The 8508-nt window shown below is 41.0% G+C and overlaps 1 protein-coding gene across 2 annotated transcripts in view; it reads right to left on the bottom strand.

Moving 5' to 3' along the window:
• Positions 1 to 6783: 6783 nt before the first annotated feature.
• LOC107689156 (2-oxoisovalerate dehydrogenase subunit beta, mitochondrial-like) overlaps positions 6784 to 8508 on the bottom strand; it is a 78951-nt gene continuing 77226 nt past the window's right edge. For both annotated transcript variants that reach the window (XM_016487072.1, XM_016487071.1), the window contains one exon: positions 6784 to 7084. The gene's annotated coding sequence lies outside the window, so the exon portion shown is untranslated. The remainder of the gene's footprint in view (positions 7085 to 8508) is intronic.

The raw sequence follows: 8508 nt of genomic DNA on the forward strand, positions 1-8508 counted from the left end.
TCCATATAAGGGGACACCCTAACTAAGCTAGGAACACAACCATCCTCAGATAGCTATGCTATATGAGCAATAGTAGCCAGGATACATAAGACCACCGAAAAGGCTGGAAGCCTAGAGGAGCTCAAAGATTGCTACTAACAATCCCAGCTAGAACACAGCTATCCGCAGATAGCTATATCCAAAGGGTCTTATGAAATGAACCTTCCAAGCTGCCCCGACCAGGGAATGGGCGATCTACTTACAACCCTAGCAGTGGAGATAGCACTGTCTAGGTAAGAGCTCAGGGTGACCGCTGCTTAAAAACCCTAAGAAGGGGAGCAATCACTGAGCTAGCACATAGCTATCCTCAGATAGCTATGTACCTAGGAAGGCTACCAGAAGGGGACCGACTGAGACTACCCAGACCTCAAAGAGTGGGCTGTCTACTTACAACCCTAGCAGGGGAGACAGCACTGTCTAGGTAAGGGCTCAAGGAGGCCGCTACTTAAAAACCCAAAGCAGGGGAGAAATCACTGAGCTGTCATACAGCTAGTCCTGCACAGCTAGCCTAAATAACCAGATAAGCCTTCCTGTGAAGCTACCCAGACCACATAGAGTGGGCTATCTACTTTCAACCATAGCAGGAGAGATAGCGCTGTCTAGGCGCGGGCTCAAGGAGACCACTACTTAAAGACCCCAAGAAGGGGATCAGTCACTGAGCTAGCACATAGATATCCTCAGGTAGGTATGCACCTAGGAAGGCTACCAGAAGGGGACCGACTGAGACTACCCATACCACAAAGAGTGGGCTTTCTACTTTCAAACCTAGCAGGGGAGACAGCACTGTCTAGGTAAGGGCTCAAGGAGACCGCTACTTAAAAACCCTAGGTAGGGGAGCAATCACCGAGCTAGCACATGGCTATCCACAGATAGCTAGGCTGTAGGAAAGGGGACCACTGCAACTGTCAAGACCACCAGCAGTGGGCTGTCTAATTATAGACCCCATAAGGGGAGACAGCACTATCGAGGCAGGGCTCAAGCAGCTAGTACATAGTTATCCTCAGATAGCTATGTTCCCAGGAAAGGGCAAGGTAAAACACAGCTAGCCTCAGATAGCTGTATCCAAGGTAAGCCTGTCCTGCCATAACAATGGCTGAAATATAACCATCCTCAGGTGGCTATACTAAGGAGGTCCCCAATCAGTGTCAGTCCCACAGTAGGCTAGCGAGCACTGTATATTGACCAGAGGCTCACAAGAGGGAGATCCAGACCATAGTAAATGATTTGCTAAAAAGTGAACACATAAAATACAATCAAATAGTCCAAGATCAAAGCCTTATGTAACCAGCGGCCATAACACTAGGTGGCTGGACACAGCTATCCTCGAATAGCATTTCCCTCAGATAAGGCTAAAGTTTGCAAAGACTTCAGCGCTTACCTGAGAGAGCTTGTGCCAAGGGGAACCCAACCTAGTCATAGACGCCAGGCTAAAACATAGCTGCCCTCAGACTGCTATATTCCAGTGCAAAGCAAGCCTGAGCTGGAGCATAACCACCTGCAGACAGCTACACTCTGAGCAGAGACTGGTCACTTAAAGCCCTCTAGAGCGGGAACAATCAACTGAACTTACTACCCGCAACTTACTAAGCGGGATTCAGAGGGACTGGGGAGCCAGGGGAGGCAGCCCACTCCTAAACCCATCCGGCTTAACACAGGAAGGACCATTCCCCATCACCACTCTAGGTCACTGAAAGCTCGCAAGCTCTCTCCACAGAGCATTGCATATTATCCACGCCCAGCGAGGCTCTCTACACACAATAACATGAATATTAGACAGGCCCAGCTGAGCTGAATATAGCTCTGCCCATGATCTCGCGATCTCGCACGCTCGGAGCTAAAAACATCTCGGTGCTCACACTTCATCATTATAGCAACACGAGCATTATCCACGGCAAAAGCATAATCCATGGCATCAGGCAACCCGATGTTAAGGGTATGCAGACACCGCAGATCAAAGCCATAGCTGCGAGCTGAAATAGACCGTGTCGTGGCAATGGCCCGAGACACAAACGCTTTGCCCCTCTTCCCTCGGGAATAGGAACAAGCACGAGTGGAGAGTTATCATTGTGACTCATCACAATGAGCGCGTAGATGACAAGACAAAGACGCAAAAGTTAGAATATGCCCTCAAGTGTTAGAATCCAAACACGGAGGCACACATTTCTTAAAGCGCTGTTCGACTCACCAGGATGACGTTTCACACATGTGAACAAACAGATGGCTCCGAAGACAACAAAAGTTGGTGACGTATTCAGCAGGTGCCCTTTTATACTTTTGGGTACCCGCCTATGATGTCACGGGCCACGTGGGCCAATAGGATTGGCGTTGTTTTACACAAGCTTCAGACACTGGTCATGCTGGCAGCAATCACTAAAGTGTCCCCTAGAGGGGGACGCAGCTCGAAGTTCCCTTGAAGGGGAACTATTATTACTTATGAATGGGAGAAAGCACAACGTACGTGCAATACACAATCCTGTCTTCTCAATAAAAGAGCCAATCGTTGTTAATTGCTAAAGTCATTGCATCACTGCAACTGCCGTTATAAGCTGGTTGCAGTAGACAAAGTCAAGATGCATCCCAAATTACATACTAATGCACTATTCTATGACGTTTTGTAGAGTAATAGTGTTAGTAGTGTGTTCACACTGAAAATTCCCAAAAAAAAAGAAAAAGAGCATTTTAAATACCCGGATGATGCACTTAATTAACCGAAGAAACAAAGTGTGGAATGTCGGACACCTCATGCACTCAAATGTCGCAGCTTTAAGTAGCGAAGGGGAAGGGGCTATCAGATGCCGATTATGAATGACAAAATAACTTTATATAATTCATACACTACATTGTTGAGTACATAGTGCACAAGTACATAGTATATAAGAGCATTTGGGACATGGCTTCAGTATTCTGAGACACGTGCTTAGGACTGCACAAGCGCATTTGCTGGTCTAGCCTGAAAAATAAGCTTTTTCATGGTTTTGAGGTTTTGTATTCAATGTATCTTAAGCTTTTTTCACCACATTGCAAGCAACTGTTTATTTTTCTTTTATTTTACATGCACTAGCCCACTGTAAATTTTACATCAACACACATTTCTCACAGGAGAAGAGCTGAAATTCCCCAGCACATCATTATTGTGCAGTATAAATCTGTCTGGTCAATGGAAGTCATGCATGCGGCTCTCAGGCCTGATGTAGCTTGTTTGCTATTAGGTTTAAGTATATTATATGAAAGAAGTTCTTAAATTAGAAGTGGAAATTATTTTGTTGCCACACACAATTAGAAGCACTTACGTCACATGAGACAGAGCTGTTCTCTGTCTCCAACAGCGTGGCATTCATGTACAAACAAACCCTCTGTCCAGCTGTCAGCCAAATGACCTGCACTGCCCAGCGTTTCAGTCTCTCCCTAGCAACCGTTAGTTAGCATTAACTGTTCTCAAGTCTGTAGGAGAAGGGTCAGTCTGGGTTACTCAGGCTCAATTAAACCGCTCTTCCTGTTTTCAAGGGTACAAATGGTCCTTTTTTTTGTCTAACGTGGGAATTCACATGTGTGAGCCAAAGTGTGGTTATACTGTAGGTTCCTCAGCAGGGACGGTTCCAGGGTGAGTGGATATCCGGGGCTTAGCCCAGAGACATGTATGTATGTGTCAGAATACATGGGGACTCACTTTAAATAAAATATGTTTGAGTTACATTGGCTAAGTGGCTTTACTTTTTTAAATAAGAAGCAATTATAAATATAAAATAAATGTATTTACACGGCACCTAGAAATTTCATAAATACTGTTATGAGATTAAAGGGATAGTTCACCCAAAAATGAAAATTCTGTCATTAATTACTCACCCTCATGTCGTTCCAAACCTGCAAGACCTTCGTTCATCTTCGGAACACAAATTAAGATATTTTTGATGCATTCTGAGAGCTCTCTGACCCTCCCATAAACAGCAATGATCCTTACACGATTAAGGTCCAGAAACGTAGCAAGGAGATCGGTAAAATAATCCACGTGACATCAGGGGTTCAACCCTAATTTTACGAAGCTACGAGAATACTTTTTGTATGCAAAGAAAACAAAAATAACGACATTATTCAACAACTCGTCTCCTCCGCGTCACCCTAGCGCCATTTTGGAGAATATCACATACGTAAACAACGTATGTTGTTCTGTGTCAGCTGCGCCACGCAGATAAGATGCTTTCGTTAAAATCAAAGACGTAAACGACGTAAACAGCGTATCTGCCTGGCGCAGATCAGATCATTGCAACTCTTAATTAATAGTGAATATGTGTTCCCTATTCTAAAGTGTTACCATCACATCATACAGTATATCAATCTCAACTGTCTGGCTACTTCCCATTTTTCCCTCATCTTTACCTGCATTCATTTAGCTTCTAATAATTTATTTGAGGAATTGACTCTTTCAGTTCATGAGTGTGAATTTTAACTGAATTGGCCATAACACATAGGAAGTTGAATTTGAATGACAGAATTTGAACTAAAATTCTAAGAAATTCAGCTCGCGTAACGTGTTCTGGGAAATGACATGCTCTTCCACCCTGGTGATCTCTCTGTATGTCTGTTTCAGTCCTAAAAACTTTCATCAAAACTTTCATATTTAGGATTCTAAATGTTTCACAACCCTGGTTGAGATTTACTTCAACACATGTTGCTGGTACTTTTTAAGCTATTGCACATAAAATATGTTTGCCTTTGTCATCTAAATCCACTTCTGAAATGGATTTCCTTTTTGGCTGATGTCATGAATTCCTCTTACTTTTTCAACCCCTCTCCTCCAACCTCCTGCCATATAGAGACACTTTTAACTTTCCAATCAATTACTAATGGATACATTGTCATTTTTGTCACTGAATATCCTGTTTCGCTCTGAAATGCATCCGATTTACATCACACATCATGTCTGATTTAGCTCTTGTCAATCATCAGAGGAGTAATTCCAGTCATTACAAACCACACTTCATTTATAATTCAGATTCATCATATTAACATAAAACTATTTGTCAGAGGCACATTTAATCCAGGCCGTTTCTCAAAATAGTAACCAAATTGGATGCAAGAACTGTGTGCTTTATTTTTATGACCTTTCCCATTATCTCTGTACAAATTTTAAAACCTCTATAAATTAATCACAACTTTGATTTAATAGACTGTAATAGCCAACACTTCTTTCCACTGTAATATTGTGTGTATGAATGCCAAATTTTTCAGCATTTAGCAATAAATTTTAACTTTTCATACTTCAGTAACTTCAACAGCAAAACAGATGATGGACTCGAGTAGCCAAATACAGCAAATAAATGGCATTTAACTTCGCCTGATCCATAATTGTTGCCTTATGTTCAGGCCATTGTGTTTGTTACGGTATATTGTCAAGTAAATCTTCTATAATGAATTAATTGTAATGCATTATGTATTTTACAGTGTTGGCTTTGGCAAGATGCTAATACACTACAATTTCCCATATGGAAACAATAAAATAATTACCCGTCTATGACTTGATGGGGGGAAACCACTGTCCTTTAAATCAGTGAGATAAAGGATTTTCAGCACATCACAAGGGTTAAACAGACACCTTCTAAGCCTGCATTTACAATACATTATAAGGGTATTCTTAAGGCATTATTAAAAAAGAATAATGCATTATAAAAAATCTTATGTTTTATCTCATAAATAATGATAAGGATACTTATTTGTGGTTATAGCTTTTAAGAGTATGATGGTTTATAACACACAATGAACACTTAAGTTACAATGGATTATATTTACCATAGTTATAATGTAAGTCTCATATCTTGCCATTGTTTAAGATCTGCACAATAATGTAGCACATGCTATTAGTGTTTTTACTGTAAAATGACAAATACAAAGTCTTCATGAAAACATCGAAAAGGCTTTATAATGTGGTCTTATTATTTATGTGGTATTTTAATTATCTTTTGATATATTGTGTTTAGAGTCTTCAATTAAATTAGATGAATAATGTATTTCTTTAGCATTTCTTTGGTGGCTTGTACTGCATGATTTTCAGTTGACCTTAAAAATAAAACTGCCATCATTTACTCAGCATGGTTGCCAGGTCTGCGTTCAAAACCAGCCCAATTGCCATTCAAACTAGCCCAATCATGTTTTTTTCCACGGTTTTCCCCTCCGTCGGGGGTCTGCTTGGCAACCCTGCTCGGAACATTAATCAATTTATTGGCTATTTATTAATCATTTGTATTTATTTGATAAGCAGCCGTGTAAAAAGCAAGATCACAAAGTGATTTTTGTTAACTGTGTCTGCCAATGTCTTGACTGTGATTTTGTATTGCATGTGGATCTTAATTACATCTGTCAGTCTGGGAAAGCCATCGCTGACAGGTTCACCCAAGCATGTGTCAGTCATCTATGTATTTGACGTTTTGCACATTCCTCCGTGAAGGAAGAACGCCTCACATGAAACTCAGAGGGGAGTGTAGATCTGATCTCAGCCGAGCGTCTGTGTGAAGATCACTGGGGCCGGATTTCATATGCTTAAGTGAGTAATGACAGTGTGTGAGTGCGCCGGACGCTAGAATACACTCAACCTGAGGTCATCTGAGCGCCGCGCCCAGCACCGAGCCGCCAAAATGAAAGACGCCGATTTATCTTTCTGTCCACAGTTTGTGGTTCAAGTCTTGCTCGGCATCCGTCTCTGCTGACGACAACACACTGTGAAGCTGCAGCTAGGTTTTAGAAGAGAGATTTATTCGATTAAACCAAAGATGGTACATTCAGCAACTCACCAATAAAACAGTAACACACAAGATCCGGCCTCAATTAAGTTTAATAAGAAAAAACTAAACGGAAGATGGTGACATCCAGGTAACAGCGAGAGCACAGCAGCCGTGTGAAGTCCACATGTTAGTGTTCAGAAACCACGTTTATCCTCTAGACACATGGTAAGATGGTCCCATCTACAGGTAGAAACCTAGTTAGCTGTGATGGTGGCGTTATTGACAGGTTTGTTCAGTGATGTAGAGGAGGACGAGTTCTCGATCTGTGTCGCCTGTGAACGAGAAAAGCGGCAATGCTGGTTCAAATGTTTACAGTAGCGGTTGAGTTCTGGGTCTGTGTGCAGTAGCTGTGGATCACACGTCTTCAGTTTTGCTTGTTCTATACTGCAACAGCATCTACAGACTGTGTCCCAACTGTGTAATAAATAACCTGTAACAGCCGAATATATTTGGAATTACACTAAAGTGAAAATAAACCGAACCTGGAGCCTGAACACAAGCAGCATGAATCTGTCAACACAGCCCTGGACTTACCAGAAACAGTAAAGAGCGCTGATACTGCAGACTGTTTCTGAACACATCTGAGGTATAAGAGAATGTGTCAATCTGTACTTGATACTGATTCAGTTTAACACTAGAAACCCAACTTTCTAATCCCTTTAAATGATCAGCATGATCAAAACCTGTCACACACAATCTACTCCATGCCTTCTGTCATCTGATTGATAGTAGTTCTTTAGCAAGTAAAAGGTCTTTTAGTCTAATTGCTTCATGTGTCTTTTTGCTCTGAAATCTTTACTGAGTTTTATTGAATAATCGTAAGAATAGCTGTGATATTATTAGTAATATTTCCAGATGAACACTCGCTGGACTGAAACAGCTTGGCTTTACTTGATTATCCAGACGTCATTTATTTAAGAAAAATCACCGAGTCTCAAATCTGATCATTAGGGTTTTGAGGAACGTTTATTTGTTCATCCTCAATCATCATATGTGTACTGCATTGCATTATACGTTTGATCATTTAAATATCATCTTACTAAGACATATTATTGGGAGATAAATCAGCATCTGCACCAAAATGCATATTTTTGCTCATTCCTCTGAATGAATTGAGTTCGATTCGACAATTGCGATTTTTATTATTTTTAAAGATCGAGTTTAACTCCTTCCCCGCCAATGACGGAATTTTCCAGCTTTCTGTGTTTTCACTGTTATACGGTAGGGGGCGCTATTATGCATCTTCTGAAAGAGTACTGAACGCCTGGATCAGAACTCGGGCGAAGAGGCATAAACAAGCCATTGCATGTGTAGCAAGATACATATATAAAATACCATGATCGTCAAACAACTGCCTAACTTTACGGAATGAAATGACGATCCAGAAAGTGGTATAGGAACGAGAAGTTTTGGATGTGTTGATGGAAACGACTGACTCCATCGATGTTTTGATCATCATTCTGAATCTTTTACAGAAACACCATTTTCTCAGCTTTTTGTTCAAAATGTTGCTTTTTTCATTACACTTACCCACATTCAAGTGTTGATAAAAAAAAATGCATGACGGCTCTGTTCATTGTTTTGGCATATTGAATGTTTAGATATTTATACAACGATATATTCTGAGTGCCATTAAACTTTTGTGAAAATGCTGGCAGTGGCTGGCAAGTAAAAAAAAAAAAAACGCAAGCAGGGA

The sequence above is a fragment of the Sinocyclocheilus anshuiensis genome, unplaced genomic scaffold, assembly GCF_001515605.1.
Source record: "Sinocyclocheilus anshuiensis isolate Anshui unplaced genomic scaffold, SAMN03320099.WGS_v1.1 scaffold737, whole genome shotgun sequence".
Taxonomy (NCBI): Eukaryota; Metazoa; Chordata; class Actinopteri; order Cypriniformes; family Cyprinidae; genus Sinocyclocheilus; species Sinocyclocheilus anshuiensis.